Here is an 18,600-nt window from a genome sequence, read left to right on the forward strand (position 1 = left end):
TACTGGAAATGGGAAACTTTGCACTTCACGGGAAACAGAGACGCAGAAAGAAAGCGGAGTAAAAAAGAGTCAGACAGCAAAAAAAGTGGAGGAAAAAATAGAAAGACATAAATTAAGGCAGTTGAAGAGCCTCAAGATGCATTGCTACCATTCTCTTTCTTATGCAGTCTCCTGTTTATTAATCAATAATGCCACTGTTACTCCCCGGGAGAACAACAGAATGTTAAGTCAGGGTTTTCAGGTGGCAACGCCACACCAAAAAACTTCCCAGCATCCCTTCTGCTCAGCAAATGATGACGCATCATTCTGCTGACACAAGTCAGCTGATTGCTGTGTCACGGCAATGGTTTTAGGCGAGTGGCAGCGCTCCGGCTACAGACGTAGAGTCTTCCTCCCAGACGCACTGCGGCACAGCCAGACGACTAGAGTGGAGGCACAGGAGCTCACAGCTGCAGTCGACTGGCTTGTTTCGGGGAAGCAGAGGAGCCGAGCACTTCCTTTCGAAATACTGTCGCTCTGCTCCTTTTTGCTGTTGAGGGATAATTTTCACTGGGACAGAGAGTAGAGCCAAGAAAGAAGACAAACTCTGAGTCAAACAACTTGGAATTAACGTTGGTCTCATTTGTGGACAGAAGATTTAGAGAAGCGAACCTGGATTGTGATTTTTTGGAGCTGCTGACGCCATCGTATGCGAGTACCAGACTGGGTTTCCCAGATTGAGAAGTCGGCGATGAAAGCTTTGATTCCAGTGCGTCACCTGTCCATCCCGTCGTAAACCCGTCCCACACGAGACGTCCAGTCAGCCGGGCCTGTCTGCAGTCCCATTCACGGTGACCAGCCAAAGTGGCCGCTCTGCTCCAAGGTTAAGGTGGCTTTTGGTCCTAGACTTAGTCCTTGTCCAGAGGGCAGGGCAGAGGCGAACAGAAACGGCGATGAGGCAGCTGAGCCGAGCTCAGCCAGACAGACGCAGTGACCTAAATCAGCCCCAGTCATGTCTGGACGCAGCCAGAGCGAAGCAGATGGAGAGGAAGACGAGAGAGGGAGAAAGCGACCCACACGTACTGACTCGAACATATCGACTACGGTAGGTTTCGACGACTGCAATTAGCCTGTAGTTTGTTTCCCATCCGTTCGTGTTCAGTTCTTGCTGATGCTGTCCTTAGTTGAGATTAGCTTGTCTGTGGCTGTGCTTCTATCTTTGTGCCATAGGGATGGAGAGAAACGAAGGAGGCTGTAAGGGGAGGGGGAGACAGAGTTGTCTCTCTCTCCCTCTCTCGCTCTTTTTTTCGCCACCGCTTTATTTTGTTCCATTAGCTGGTGTTCATATTCACCGTATGTCTGCGCTGATCTCCACCATTGCTGCACAGCGAAACGTAGAGTCGTTGTCCCCCTCACCTCCCCCATTTGCACTTTTGGGTCCAGGTAAGACATTCACTTATTCGTCTTCGACAGGCAAATATGCGAGCCCCTTAGTCTGAGTGCGGTTTTGTGCGTTACGTTTATTTGCTTTTGGTGAATCCGATGCACATTAAAACCCAAGATCGTGAACAAGCGCACTTCTCCCTCCTCCCAAGTGCAGACTCCTTGGGAATATTATGAATTTACAGTTAGTAGATAGTGCTGGCGTTGCACATTCCTCTCAAAACCGAAAGACAGCTAATAAAATTGCTCAGGTAAGCGTTGGATAGTAGCTTAATCTCAGTATGGTGAGAAAGACGAAGTCTTTTTGGAGTTCAACAAAGGTAGGCATGTCTTTTAAGTGTGTTGGTGAGTTCAAGTATGTGCAAGTGTATAATGTATGCCGTTATTTATTTGCTTCTGGCAACAAATAATACATTACATACGTCAACTAATTTTCTTGGCACAAATCATCCCGCGCTCAGCAGGAACACAATGCTGATCACAGGGGAAAACTGTCTAGCCATAAGCGGGAGACTGATATCTCGAACATGTCCACTCGGATTCCTTCGGTTAGCAAATCAATGATTAGTCGCCGTTCGGAAAAGTACAACTTCACAGTTTTAGTCTCATCCACCTGCGCTTTGAGCCACAGTAAGAGCTCTCACGTGCAGCTGTAACTGATGAGAACTCAAAGGTACCTTGAGGTATTTCACCGTTAAGTGCTCTCAGGTAAAAGTTACAGGTGTTATATTACATTTGACTGCTGTGAGATCTGTAATCTTGTGCGATGCAGTGTCAAATACAGTAAGGTGCGCAGCATGGCGGCAAAACGACATTGTCAGATGGGCCATCTGTTCTGCATGGGGATCATGAAGGAAAATCAACCTACATGCAGATGTAGACTAACTCAAACTATTTGTTTTGGTGACAGAACACTTCATATAACATATAACAATTATGTATTATATATAACATGTTTTAATAATAATTAAGCATTAAAGATCAAATTAAGATGAGTAAAGAGACAACTGACTCTTCGCTAAGCTCCACCCTCTATATTTACTGTACTGATCATTCAGTTTTTCTAAAAGCGCTCATTCTGCTACCGGCAAACGTGAAGGAAGAAGCTACTGTATCATATTAGATGTATTACCTTAGGAATTATTAAATAACATCTGTTTCAACAATGCATTTTATCTATGTTACCTAATGATACCTATTAACACTGTTTCCAAGATGACATGAAATGCTACATCCAAAAGATGAAATTGGGAAAACCCAAAAAAAGGTTCTTTATTGCCATCTGTGGTTCCATATAGAAACTTTAAAGGGATAGTTTATCCAAAAATCCGAAAATTCTGTCATTACTTACTCACCCTCATGTCATTACAAACTTATAAGACCTTTGTTCTTCTAAGGGAAAAAACATCATACACTATGGGCCACATTAACTAAACAGGGCAAATTAGTGGTATAAAAGCACCAATGGGAGCGGAAAGTTCTGTGGTTGATCTACTGATAGTGCGCACATTAAAGAAAACAAACACAGCTGTATCATTTCCATAATGACCAACACAATCTACCAAGTGCAGCACAAATTAGCATCTGGTTTAAGACATGCTTTTTTGGTTGGTAAATAAGGGTGCAAATTCCAGTAAATTGACTACCACAAACCTTAGTAAATCATATTGTGTGATTAATTTAAATAATCCTTTAAGTACTCACATAAATTTTGTGTAAAGAGATGCTTCTACAAATGCTTATGCAATAAGATCAGCCACTAAATTGACTGTGACCACACCTTTTCAGTGAACCCTAACATAACACTAATCTTTCACTGTGGATCTTTAGTAAATCATGACAGTAGTTTTTTTTAAATGCTTAGAGTGTTGCGCTGGCACAAGCTGTTAGTAAATCTTGCCCTGAGGCTCATATGATTGGACAGCAACTTTTATAAGGCGGGGCTTAAATGAAGAGTCAATGTTTTTCCAATATAGAATGTATTCCATTTATTTCATTACTGAAAATTAAATCACAAAACTAATAGTTTTGTAACTGTAGTGTTTTGACCCAGCAATTTGTTACTATATTGAATCCCCAATCCCCAATCTGTCATGACAACTCTCAGAGAGTTTAGCATGGTAATATGTAATAATGTGTTTGGTTTTGGCTTCTGCGGCAGACTTCCTACTGCCAATACATTCACAGACCGGTGGCTGTGAGCATGTAGAAATACTGCTGCTGCACTTATAACATATATATATAAACATACATGTAATCACCTGTAGCAGAGCCATACAGGTGGATCTGGGGAGGTGGAGGGTTTTCTGAAGCACTCTGTGACTGCTACAGCAAGCACTAGCCAAATATTTAAATATTGAGCTGCAAGCTCATTGGCTGCTGATGTGAAAACAAACCAATCAGCTGCACCATGCGAATAATGATGTGATTATATCAAATCGAGTTAGAACCTATTGGCCTGTGCTGTCTAGTTTCATGACAGAACTTTGTATTTCTGTCATGACAACTCTCTGAGAGTTTAGCATGGTAATATACATGGCAATGACCTAAATCATTTGTTGGAATATCTACTATGCTGCTGCTGCTGCAGAGCAAGTACAGAGACTTGCTAGTTCCAATACATCCACAGACGTGCTGCTGTGAGCATGTAAGAAATACTGCTGCTGCACGTATAACATATATGAAGTAACCCCCCCACACAAATCACCCCATAGCAGTTCTATGCAGGTGGAGCTGGTGGAGGTGGAGGGTTTCTAAAGTGTGCTGCAACTGCTACAGCAAGCACTAGTATTCAGTGTTGAGCTGCAAGCTTATTGGCTGCTGATGTGAAAACAAACCAATCAGCTGCACCATGTGAATAATCATGTGATTGTATTTCTGTCATGAAATACATGAAATCTGAGAGTTCAGTGTGGTAATATACAAGGCAATGTTAATGTGATTGGTCTTGGTGGAATAGATCTGCTACGCTGCTGCAGCAGAGCAAGTACCGAGACTTGCTCATTCCAATACATCCACAGACATGCTGCAGGTCTAACATATATGAAATGAAATAACCCCCATACATAACATGAATCACCCCGTGGCATCCCATAGTTCTATACAGGTGGAGCTGGGGAAGTGGAGAATTTCTGAAGTGCATCGCAACTGCTACAGCAAGCACTAGCCAAATATTGAATGTTGAGCAGCAAGCTCATTGACTGCTGATGTGAAAATTAACCAGTCAGCTGCACCATGAGAACAATTATGTGATTATATCAGATTGTGTTGGAATCTATCTAGAGTTTCATTGTATTTTACTTTGTTAATTGTTCATTCAATTGCTAGTGCATTTTTGTCACGGCAATCAACACCAGTCATTTGTGGTGGATGGGTTTAGGTTTACCTTTCTAGGTTGACAAATATAAATAATAGATTTTTAGACTAACTTAAAGCACTTTCTCCCTGTGCCAACTCTCAACCAGGATTCAGTGGCATCGCATCAGTTACACCATCGTGGACTATGCCAAGCATCTAGTCTTCTTCCCCAACATCAGCCTGACAGTTAGCCAGAATTAGCCACATCAGCACTGTTTCCTTAATTGATCCTTAAGTGCTTGCATCGTAGACTGTTAAGTACTCCCAACGCAGCATTTAATGCAAGTGCATTATGTCATATCAGGATTACATGCATTCAATCTGTTGCTTTTCTTTGCTTTTCATAGCAGAAAGTGGGTCACGCATCTCAGCTCGTGCCAGACCCCGCTCATCTCCATATGTTCCCTCAGTGCACTCAAGACTCATTTGCCAGCTCCTCCATCCATCCCTGTGCAACAGTTATTATATTCCTTTTTGCTTAATACAGTGCATTTGAGCATCCACTTTGATGCTTGGTTATTTTCTGAAGCCTCCTTTGTTCCGAACTGCCTTCAATCATTCTTAAATGACTTCAAATGACTGAGCCCGCAACCCATCCACACGCACACCCCGCCGCAGCAAACAGCACACATCTGAATGCACTTGAGGACGGCGAATTTACAGGCGAACAAGCTGTAAATAACTTTACCCCGTTATCCGTACGTTTCCAGAAGGATTCCTTATGTTGTGGATTGTTTTCCAAACCAAAAACCAAGAAGAAGCAAACACTTTTAGAGCTTTTTGAGTTCCCCGAGTCTGTATACAGACTAAATTCACTGTCGGTTTGAGCTTGAAGTAAATCTCTTAACTGAGATTCAGTCCATTCACTACATGTCCTGCAGTTGCCATTAACATGTCACTGATTATGTCTCTAACCGACAACAGGCTGCTCTGCTCCATATGTGGGTCAGTGACACACGAACTGCGAAATCACGGAGAACACACTCTGTTGAATTACCACCCTAAAGATCACATGTAATCATACGCTGCCATCAAAACCGGGGACAAACATTTTCGAATGCACTGTAGCGCAAAAACACACATTTGCCAAATTGTTTGAGGCTGACAATTTCAGCATGCGGCTGATTTGCATTTTTATATCTAAAAGCACAGCGCGTTGTTTATATTAATGCATGTTTTCGTGCTGTTCCTATCAGTTCAGTGTCTTTTGAATGCATAAATAAGCAGGAGTATTGCACTGACTAGCTTTGTTATTGTCTTCATTACACACTGACAGTAAGCAAATGCGTGGAATGCACTTCAGGGCGCTTTTCATGGCTTCATTATGGCTGTGTAATATTCAGCCGAGCTCATGTCCATTTTTAAAGCTGGCATGGGGTGTACTGTGCCTCGGTGTTGTGCTGCGGTCACTGGGCTTGTTATTTCCCCTGAGCTTTTCCTTTTATAACCACCTGAAGCTAACTCGCCTCAATATCTGAATCAAAATTGAATTACACAGATACACAGACTGTTTTTATTAAAAATCATGACTTGTAACACTGTTGGAAATCTAGTTCAGATGTTTACTGTAGTCATTAAGCATGCTAATTACACGCTTCTCTTGAATGCTTAATTCTGATTGGACAATCGTGGTATTCAGCGGTCAAATATTTTTGCATAATGGCCCCATAACTATATTTTTACACAGCTGTGCTAATTCCATGTCTCTTGTAGCATGTTGTGGTCTTATTTATTTTTAAGTAGCTGTGTAATAAGCAGAATAATGTTAAACAAACAAACAAACAAACAAACAAACAAACAAACAAACCCCTTTAGGATTCTTCAAATTAAGGGTTTATTTGAATTTTTGAATTAGCTTTTATTTTTAAGTTTTAAGTTTTTATTTTAATTTTAGTTTAAGCTGTAGTAATTTTTTTTTATGTGCTTTTTATCAGTTATATTACGTTTTTATATATTTCTATAAAAAATGTTGTTCATTCATTCATTCATTCATTCATTCAGTCAGTCATTCATTCATTTTAATTTTAGTTTAAGGAAGTGTAGTTATTTGCCAAAGCAACATTTATAGTTTTTGGTTTTTAAGTTTCTCAATCTAAGATCTACATTTTATGTTGTATTTCTGCGTAATTGCACTCATTCACTCACTCACTCACTCACTCACTCACTCACTCACTCACTCACTCACTCACTCATTCATTCATTCATTCATTCATTCATTCATTTTTCTAAATAGTTTTAGTTAACAATGAAAGCACTGGCCTGTATATATCGCAAACAGATGGAGAAAAATAAAATGAAATAAAATAAAATAAATTAAGTTATACCATATTTTTTGGGAAAAGTATATTTTGAATTTCATTTAAAAGTATTCAAATACACATCATCACCTCCTTAGTTTTACAAAAAAAAAAAAAAAAAAAAAATATATATATATATATATATATATATATATATATATATATATATATATGTATTTCTTTTATGCAAAAACCATTAGGATATTAAGTAAATATAAAGATATTTTGTAAATTTCATACCGTGAATATATCAAAACTTAACATTTGAACAACTTTAAAGCCAATTTTCTTTTTTTTTATTATTATTTATTTATTTATTTATTTGTTTGTTTGTTTTTTATTATTTATTTATTTTTTATTATTTTATTATTTTCAAATAGGCCAAATATTATATGCTAACAAACTGTACATCTTACAGCTTATTTATTTTATTTTAGCTTTCAGATGATGTAATTGATCCTTATGACTGGTTTTGTGGTCCAGGGTCACATATGATAAACAAACTAAACTGACCACTTCAAGAATTATTAAATAACATTTGGTTTAGTATCAAAGATTATATTTATATCTAGTAAATCATTACACATTCTTTCTAATTTCCAGTATGTCACGGAAGGCTAAAATGAGGCAGCTATTGATTAATCTAAACAAAGAGAAGCTCCATTTGACAGCAATTACAGCTGATAACAAATGATAACCTCCACTTCGTATCTGGACCCTTATTACCATTTTGGGGTTTGTTTTGGTTTATAATGACCTGCTGCTTGTAAATCGTCCCTGACATACCAAACGCAGATGCAGCAGAAAGTCAAAAACTAGTGCTCTGTTACAGCTGACTATAAACTCCTTCACAGTTGACTCCCAGAAATGTTGTTTATATAAATAGATAAGTTGATACAGCTCCACACAGCATGCCTGCATAAACACGATTCGGTTTGCTCCAGAATAGCTCTCTGCAGAGGCTGCTTGGCGTTCCTTCGCTTCACTTTATGATCCAGTACGAGGCATTAGGGCCTGAGATCTGAGCAGTGTTTCCTATGAGGATCCTTTGGCTGCTCTGTGCAATCTGCCGCTCACCGCTGACAGCAGTCCATACACACACCAGCATCATTACCCATTCCCACTGAAGCCGAGCTCCGCTCTGTTTGTGTTTGTGTGTTTACAGTAAACGGCCGGATAAAAGGCGGGCTGAAGTGAGTTGGTCAGACAGGCCTTGCCAAACCCACAGGCTGTTCTGCTGCTTTGCTACCGCTGTGGTGTTTTGATGTGCGCTACTGTGCAGATGCAGTTTTTGGGCCATCACCAACAAGCTACCATACAGGAGGAGACTCTCGGAAAGTAAGGGATATCTTTCAAGGTTAGTGTCAAATCCCAAGGGCGCTATGATGCAGCTGTTGCTGTATCACAATGTCAGATTGTCGAGCCATGTGGCATCTGTCCCTGCTTGCCACGCCAAAAACAGTTCACCAGAAGAGAGGATGCCCTTGTGAAAAAGTATATTTTAAAAACATGTTTGCAGATAATACAATTTAAAGGATTAGTTCACTTCCAGAATAAAAAAAAAAAATCCTGATAATTTACTCACCTCCATGTGATCCAAGATATTCATATCTTTCTGTCGTCAGTTGCAAAGAAATTAAGGTTTTTGAGGAAAACATTCCAGGATTTTTCTCCATATAGTGGACTTCAATGGGACTCAATGGGTTGAAGGTCCAAACTGCAGTTTCAAAGGGCTCAACATGTTCCCAGCTGAGGAATAAGGGTCTTATCTGGCTAAACTTTGGTCATTTTGCTCGTCTTGCGCCAGCCCAACCTTATGCATTAAGTAGTCACGTTGGAAAGGTCACACAAGTACCGACCCATTGTTTACAAAACGAACATGCAAAGAAAGTCAAACACCCTTTACAAAAATAGTAAAATAAGGAAGTCGGACGATTTTGAAGTTGGAGAGAAAATGAGATGGAGTTTTTCGCCCTAACCTCGCTTTATGAATCGAAGTACACAGATAAAGAACTAAAGTCGAACTAGTGCAAGATAAGCATTTGTGGTTAAAAAGTATTTCAACTTTTGATCGTTTCACTAGATAAGACCCTTATTTCTTGGCTGGGATCATGTAGAGCCCTTTGAAGCTGCATTGAAACTGCAGTCTAGACCTTCAAGCCTTTGGTTCCCATCGAAGTCCACTATATGAAGAAAAAGCCTGAAATGTTTTCCTTAAAATCCTTAATTTCTTTTTGACTGAAGAAAGAAAGAAATGAACATCTTGGGTGACATGGTGGTGAGTAAATTACCATGAAATTGTTATTATAAAAGTTAGCTTATCTTTTAAATAAAATAAAGTCTACTTAAACTTAAGTAGATAATAAAGTAGCCTTTATTTCCTTAAAATTACTTGCGTGCATATAAAGATAGTCATTTTTATGACTTTTTCTTAACATACTTAAGAACACTTTTTAAAAAAGTGCACTTTCTTATAATTTCAAATTAAAAGTTTTACTTTAAAGTGCATTTTAAACATTTTGTTTTAATAATAATTTTGATAAAATTAATGATAATTTTTTAATTGTGGTATTCAATATTACATTTTAAGTTAATATATTTTGAACTTACTAAAATGCAACTTTATCATTACAAATGTGTAATATGTGTAATATATTTAAATATATGACACAGTTTTCAGTAAATTTGCCATAAATGTTTGTCAGTACATTTTAAATATATTTAATATATCTAAATAAATTTCATACCATGAATATATCAAAACTTAAGTTTAGAACTTCATTTGAACAACTTTAAAGACAATTTTCCCATTTTTATTATTTATTTATTTGTTTTTTATTGTTATTTCTTATTATTTTTTTATTCATTATTATTTTATTATTTTCAAATAGGCTAAATATTACATGCTAACAAACATCTAACATACATCTTACAGATTATTTATTTAGCTTTCAGATTATGTATAAATCTCAGTTTCAAAAAAACTGACCCTTATGACTGGTTTGGTGGTCCTGGGTCACATATGATGAACAAACTAATCTGACCACATAACTTCAAGAATTATTAAATAACATTTGGATTAGTATCAAAGATTATATTTATCTCGTAAATCATTACACATTCTTTCCAATTTCCAGTATGTCACAGAAGGCTAAAACAAGGCAGCTATTGATTGTAAGTTAATTACATTGTAAGTTAATTAATTTAATTTTAAACATACTAAAATGCAACTTTATCATTACAAATGTGTAATATATGTAATATACAAATATATTTAAATATATGGTATACAGTTTTCAGTAAATTTATCATAAATGTTTGTCAGTACATTTTAAATATATTTAATGCAATTTAAATTATGAAATCTAAAATAAAGATGAACTTAAGTCCTACTTCAAGGATTAGTTCACTTCCAGAACAAAAATTTACAGATAATGTACTCACCCCATTATTATCCAAGATGTTCATGTCTTTCTTTCTTCAGTTGTAAAGAAATTATGTTTTTTGAGGAAAACATTTCAGGATTTCTCTCCATATAATGGACTTCTATGGTGCCTGCGAGTTTGAACATCTTAAGTGCAGCTTCAAATGGCTCTAAACGATCCCAGCCGAATAATAAAGGTCTTATCTAGCGAAATGATCTGTCATTTTCTAAAAAAAAATAAAATAAAAATGTATATACTTTTTAACCTCAAATGCTCGTCATGTTTAGTCATGCACATGCACACTCTGTGAGTCCAGGTCAATACAGTTAAGGTATGTCGAAAAACTCCCATCTTATTTTCTCCACTAACTTTAAAATCGTCCTACAACACCACAGAAGTACCGACCCAGTGTTTACAAAGTGAATGTGCAAGGAGGGTCAAACACCCTTTACTAAAAAAAAGATAAAACAGCAATGTTGGATGATTTTGAAGTTGGAGGAGAAACATGACGAGCATTTAAGGTTAAAAAGTATAGAATTTTCTATTTTATTATTATTTAAAAAAAAAAAAAAAAAAAAAAAAAAGATAAGACTAGATAAGACCCTTATTCCTCAGCTGGGATCGTATAGAGCTCTTTGAAGGTGAATTTAAACTGCATTTTGGAAGTTCAAACTCGTGGGCACCACTGAAGTCCACTATATGGAGATTAACAAAAAAAAAATAATTCTTTACGACTGAAGAAAGAAAGGCATGAACATCTTGGATGACAACGGGGTACATCATGTCAATTTTTGTTCTGGAAGTGAACTAATTATTATTATAGTATTTAAGTATTGTTGTAAAGTTTACTCTTTATTAATTCCAGGGACATCACTAGACCTTTTTTGCTATACCAGCACCAGTAAAATACTACTGTGCCCCAGTAAAATATTGTTGATAAATAAATATACGTTAACGAAGATTACCGTGCATTCGGAAAGGCACGTAAAACGAATAACATGTTCAACAGAGCCACTAAAGTGACATGGTTAGCCTTTTGCGCTAGCTGTTACATTACAGTGCATAAAATTTTACTTATACCACATAAACAGAGTAAGGAAAAATTACTGATTGCACAATGGCGAATGATTTGCAGATCCTAACCACCACTGACAAATATCTAATCTTGTAAAATGTGTGATAAGTACTGCCGCTCCACAGTATAAACAGAGTACGTGTGATCGCGAATCTCGAAAGTGAAAGTAAAAAGCACATGCGCATTCAAAAGCAATTTCATATTAATAGCAGCTCCCTAATGCCCGCAGTTTATATACATTATAACTACCCAACGATATAATTGTGAGAGAAAGCACTGAAACATATGTTTTCCTCCCATCTCATATTTATTACCTTTAGACCCGGTCCTGGAGGGCTGGTGTCCCTGCAGAGTTTAGCTCCAACCCTAATCAAACACACCTGAACCAGCTAATCAAGGTCTTACTAGGTATACTTAAAACTTCCAGGCAGGTGTGTTGAGGAAAGTTGGAGGTAAACTCTGCAGTACACCAGCCCTCTAGGAACAAGTTTGGTAACCCCTGCTTTAGGGGTTCTGTAATACCCGTCATTTTCCTTCCGAATACGGTATTCTGACTCAGAAACATCCCTACCATATATCACCGAAAATATTTTCTTTTCTGAACTAGTAATGCCAAAACAGTTTTTTTAAAAAAAAATAATATGGTCACAATTTTTTGCTGGTGGGAATGTGCCCCAGTACTGATGAAAGGCTAGAAACACCCATGATTATGTCCATAATAAGTACTCTTTTTAAAAGTATGCTAAAGTGTACTTATTTTTCACAAGGGTGTGCATGTTCTAACTTATGCCCTACAACTGCACTGCCTTATTTTCATCCAACTCAATGCCCTACTATTCTTACGAGCGTTTATATTCTCCGTCGGGTCAGCTGAATGTCTACATTTGCGGATGGAAACGCAAGCCCTCAGACGACCTCGCACCACAATGTACGGCTTACACAACATGTCCATAATGAGACGAAGGTATTAGTCAGTTGTCTAGCCTAACAGATACTGGCTGCTCCCACGCTAGGATGCGCGGCGTGTTATTGTGTTCCACCGGTGGCCTGCAGCGCACGAATAAACACTACAGCAGACTGATGGAAAGACTCCAAAACCATAAGAACAACATGTACAAACAGGGACAGAGAGCAAAGTCAATAAATCTGAAAGCCTTCAGTGCTTCCTGAGAACAAACAAGCAATGAAAGGCCACATTCGACACCTGTTCGCTTTGAAAATGTCACTCTTCTTTCACACTTTGAGTATTTATACAAGCCTTGCAATACAAGAGACTGGAATAGTTATCTAACCAGTGGAAAAGAGAAAGAGCGATGCTGTAATCGAAGAGCAGGGCCTATGAGAGTCTATTTCACTGGTTGTTGTTTATGTGTTGATCTGCCCGGAGGTGGTCCACGATCAAACCCAACTCAAAAGCAGTCCCTTCTGCTTGATCTTACCACGCAGTACACGAAGCCCAGCGCTACTGGAGCAGAATGAATGCTGCTGCAGGGCCAAACTGCCTCCCTGCTCTCCATCAACGGAGAGAAGGACAAAAATGTTTTTTACAACATGAGTTCTGCTTGCACAGGCAACGCATAAGTCACCCGTAATGACTCTGCATATAAACACATACTGACACCCACAGAACTACACCCCCGTGTTGTTAACTTACGTAAAGACATGTAAGTAATACATAGCGGGTTCAATTACTGTCTGCGTGATGTATTACTGCATACCATATTCAAGACATTTGTTTATTATTGTTGTTTAAAAATTGTACTAGAGGCTACAGCACATGGGATGACAGACTGTATTTTTCATATTCAAGCATTTTTCTTCTTTATTTCAGTAAGAAATCCTGCTCCAGTGTGCCACAAGTCATGGGGGAAGACAGGGCTTTGGAAGGAGAAAGAAAACCTTTGTTTTTTCTGTCCATGGAGAAGTATGTGAAGGCATAAATTCATAATGGCTCTCCAAGAAACATATACAGTATGTTTTTGGGAAAGCTATTTTGAAACTAGCTTGCCAAGGTAAGACATTTAAAGTAGTTGAACTAATGTCAATGTAGTCTATAAAAGATAGCAAGCTAAAAGTAGATAACTGCACTGATTGAAGCTACTTAAAAGGGTAGTAAACCCCTTTCCTTTTTCTGTGGGACACAAGGTTTTGATGATCAGTAGGAACCAATGAGTTTTGGACCATAGACTGTTATATAGACAAAAAAAAGAGACATTTCTCAAAATGTCTCAAAATATCTACCTTTGTGTGCAGCTAATTAATCAGCTAATCCAATTTTTTTGTTAAATGTACAACGAGAGTAAACATATGAAAGATATACACTACTTTAAAAGTAGATAAAAAGTTTGAGGGTCATAAGATTTTTCTTCTTTTTGATGTCTTTGTTTTTTTTCCCCTCACCAAAAGTAATTTATTTGATGGAAAATACAACAAAAAGACACATAACACATAGTTTTCTTTCTTTTTTGTATTTTAATACATTTTAAAATATAATTTATTCTTTTGTATAATAATATATGCAATGCTCAAGAAACATTTCTTATTTTTATCAGGTTGAAAACAGTTGTCCTGCTTAATATTTTTGTAAAAACCATTATATTTTTTTATTCAGCATTCTTTGAATAGAAAGTTCAAACAGCATTTATTTAAAATATTATATATATTTTAATACATTTAAACAGATTTTATTCTTGTGCATAATAATATATGCAGTAAATATGCTGATTTGCATGCTCATTAAATATTTCTTATTTTTATAAGGTTGAAAACAGTTGTCCTGCTTTATATTTTTATAAAAACCATTATATTTTTCTAAAAAGCATTTTTTATAATATTTATAATAGTTTTGTAAAAACTTTTTTCTCCCAGTATTCTTTGAATAGGAAGTTTAAAAAGCATTTATTTAAAATATTATATGTTTACTGACACTTTTCATCAATTTAATGCCTCAAAATATCTTGCTGAATAAAGGTATTAATTAAAAAATAAATAAATAATAATAATAATTAGAACATTTTATTGACTCAGTACTTTTGAACAGTAGTATACATTTTAATAAATATAAGTAAAAACTAGAATACATCCTAATTTGTGTAACTAAACAGCAGTGTTTACCTAGATATTGCACCAAAAAAAAAAAAAAAAAAAGTTCCAGAGTCACAATTCAGTGAATGTGTGTGTGTCAGTTGCGTTGCTGTCTATGCAGGGTTAGAAAGCTCTTAGATTTAATTAAAAATACCTTAATTTGTGTTCCAAAGATGAACAACATGAGGATGAGTAATTAATGATATAATTTTCATTTTTGGGTGAACTATCCCTTTAAGTTACTACTTTTAGTTAGCTAATATAAACTGTTGAACAGCATTGCTAGCTGGACAGTCACTTAAATTACAACGAGATCCTGCTCACACAAGATCTCTGAACAGAATAAAATACTGTGCAATTTACACCAAAGTCTGTTTGAAAGAGCCCATTGTCACTGTGGAATAAGTAAATACGATATGCGCCTGAACATTCCCTATGCTGGTGTATTTTTTCTTAACACCAAGTCCCTCTCTTACACTCATAACCCTACGTGTCACATCCTGCCAGAGGATTTTAAAGACGGCGTGCAATTTTCAATAATGTTCCACAGGTCCTAAAGGAGCTCAATAACTCCAGGCCTACAGAGGCCACTGAATCAGCATTTCAAAGTGAAACTCCTTTGCACAAAGACCTTTGAATTGAAATAGAAAAGTTTCTCCTTCCCAGTCGCATGGGCTCAACTCTGATTGACCCCTCTCAATCTGTGCCGCTCTGTTGTAAAGAACAGGCATAAAATAAGGCAGAGTTAATAGAGTTTAGGACTACGAGCCAAACCGCATTGGAATAGGAAGGAGATGGAAAGAGTCACGGGAGGGAGAGCGATTGAGGCCGAGAGAGATTGAGCAAAGGGAGGAGAGAGAGGGAGCCCTAAGGGAGAGGGATTGGGTCCGGGCTGCCTGAGGAGATTCTCGGCTCTAATTGGCCGAATGCCTCCAATCTGCGTTCCCACAATTCCTTGTGTTTTAGTGACTTTCTCTAAATTCTCTATGGACTCGTCAAGGTTACCGTCACTCTTCAGTGTTATCGCTGCACTCTAAGCCACTGTAGCAAATTTGCTTTTAGCATAGCCATGATGGACTACTGAGAATAACTGAATATTCAGACCGGAATGGGTGATCATTTGAGTCTAATGCATACATACAGCTTTTCATCAACTTGTCAAATAGGGCTGGGTAAAAAAAGAAATAAAAAATGATTTCTCGATTTTAATAATTTCTCATTTTTATGAAACAATATTCATTCTTAAATCCCAAGGACTGATTAGTCTAGACTGTTTCAGTTAATGTAGGAAACATTATAGCACACCTGTCATCCAGTGAATCGTAATAAGCTTTGTGCTTTGTTACTTTAGATATGAAACCATCTCAGATTTCAAATTCTCTCCATTTTATTACAGTATTCAAACAATAAATACCATTTTGGCGCTGTTTTAATGGTTGAATGACAGATCATCTCATGTAATCACTCAATCAGTGTTTTAACTGCAGAAAGATGTCAGTATAACAGCTTGTAAACAATGTCACATAACAAGTGTTGCCAACTCTCGCAAGCTAAATAAGCAACCACAGCTTAAAAAAACAAGCCTAATATTATTGTATTATTTATTATTAAATATTATTTATGCACAATAATTATTGCACTGATTGTCTTTAACCTGCGAGCATACAGTGTCAACAATATATTAGAAAAAAAAAAAATGCGGACTTGGCAACTGTCATGTAACGTCACATTTACCTCAGAAAAAAAACATAATTGTTTACCATAAACTTGTTAGGCAGCCAGAAATAGGAAATAGCACAAAAGTGCTTTAGCCATGATAAAGAATATAAGAAGTGCTCGGAGTTGCTGCAAAAAAAATAAAAAATAAAAATATGTTGCTGGAGAAGGACTTACTAAAAATGCAAATGCATTCTCTGCCAGCAGGAGGAGCTTTTGGAGCAGTAGAAACAGATCTACTTTATCAGATAAAAATGAAAGCATTTTGCTAAATATATGCACCATATATCATATATTCAGTATATATATATATATATATATATATTTTTTTTTTTTACTGTTCTTCAATATTTCATTTACTCTTGAATAAATCCATTTCCAAATCTAAGTTTGTATGACAGCCACCATTTATATATTTATATTTCAAAAAATTGAAGTAGAATTATAATTATGTAATTGTAAAACTTCAAAATCAGTTAATTTTTACTCCCAATACTGTAATGTAGTACCAGGTGACTCTTATGTATGTTTTAAGCGTTAGATTAAGATTTTTTACTGTACCTGATATATATCCAAAATAATCAACATTGAATCGAATAGAAATCGGAATTGGTAAATCGGTAGAAAAATCTGTTTAAATTACAAGCTTGTGAGTAAAAATCAAATTGACCCTTCGCAAAAATGCCCTCTCCTTAGTTACTGTTGCTTTGTCCGACAAACAATGCCGCTCTCACACTACACATTATGTTCTCACGCAGTGAAAAATACATCACAGAAACTGACAACACGCCGACAGGCGAGACAGAGCACGTTATTTCCGGTATGAAACAACATCTCAGCTTTAAAATGTTGTCATTTTTTAAGGAATTCAAACAATAAATACCTTTACTGTATTGATCAATGATAAGTGAACCTATCTTTACCTTCTTTACTTAAAATGTGAAAAAAACATGAATGAACATCAGAATGTATTTTGTTTCAACTGCGGAAAGAAATCAATACACAAAAGTTTAAGGTTACCGAAGTTAATCTACTATCCAGTCTGATTTGTTTGTCGGACAGAATGGCAGACTCTGCATTATGATTGGTCAGATCGCATGTCAATCAAGCTGTTTGCAAAGGGTCAACAGAATGAAATTTGTGTCAACACCCAGCCCTATTGTCATACACTTCACACAGCACTACAATAAAACAGGCATTGGGTAATATATAATATCTGATAAAATCGGATTAGAGTAAAATATTGATGGTGAGCAATAACTAGATTTTCTTATGTATATGTTTGTTTTTCACAGCAGTCAGTGTTGTGGTGTGACTGAATTCTATCTGCATTAATCTTGCCGTCTTTCTCTCAAAGAAGATTGTTGTATGTATGAAATAAAGAGGATGTAATGAAAAGCACGCCCTTGAATCCCAAAGCCATTGAGGTGTCTTTTCACTTCCATTCCTGCACAAAGATCTGCCTTTTTGCTTTTCTTCCAGCAATGCCAAAGCTAACCGAATAACCGCTTGTGTGTATCAAAGTGGAATCAAATAAAGAAATCATCTCTACTTTCATTTTGCCTGTGTCTTTTCTTCAGGAAGCCACCAAGTGAAGATATTAAAATGGCAGCTGAAAGAAAATAGTTGTATCCACAATCGCATTACAGTTGTAGCGAGATATTTGGTGCCGTGTTTGCATATGTAATCTGAAATAGATTGATAAGAAGCAGAGGTGCGCACGAACTAATAAACCAAAACCCCTTGACCCAAATCTACGCTTTGATCCCATGGTGACGGGAAAATATGCATAAATCCCGCTTCATATCCAGAACCTCATAGTGCAATTGAGATTTTCAGGAAGCTCCATCTATATGATGAAAATAACAGTGTTAAAACATTTATGAATGCCTACACAATGAACAAAGTTTGCATTCCCTGCGCGTTAGCAGTTTTCCATAACAATGTTTAGCCAGGAGCCATCTTCCTTTCTCAAACGTGAGCTTTCGGTCAGCATTATTATCAATTATGCAGTAGAATTCACCTTCTGCTGGAAATTCATTAGAAGATCAATAGAAATCACTTATGTCCAGCAGCAAAATCATTATATATGTGCTAGAAATCCTTAAGCAGCTCAAGAGGGGAAAAACATTTTCAAAGGAGTATTGATTTAAAAACTACCTTGGATTTCAGCCAATAGAGTGTTGCGCTCTACACTTTCAATAGATTACAGCAGTATGGGCTC

At 36.8% G+C, this 18,600-nt stretch overlaps 1 long non-coding RNA gene across 1 annotated transcript; it reads left to right on the top strand.

Moving 5' to 3' along the window:
- Positions 1–394: 394 nt before the first annotated feature.
- Positions 395–17,927, top strand: LOC127181345 (uncharacterized). Its single transcript, XR_007829765.1, has 3 exons — positions 395–1,084; positions 8,242–8,433; positions 13,408–17,927. It is a non-coding gene; the product is annotated as an uncharacterized LOC127181345 (long non-coding RNA).
- The last annotated feature ends 673 nt before the right edge of the window (positions 17,928–18,600 follow it).

The sequence above is a fragment of the Labeo rohita genome, chromosome 19 (genome assembly GCF_022985175.1).
Source record: "Labeo rohita strain BAU-BD-2019 chromosome 19, IGBB_LRoh.1.0, whole genome shotgun sequence".
Classification (NCBI taxonomy): domain Eukaryota; kingdom Metazoa; phylum Chordata; class Actinopteri; order Cypriniformes; family Cyprinidae; genus Labeo; species Labeo rohita.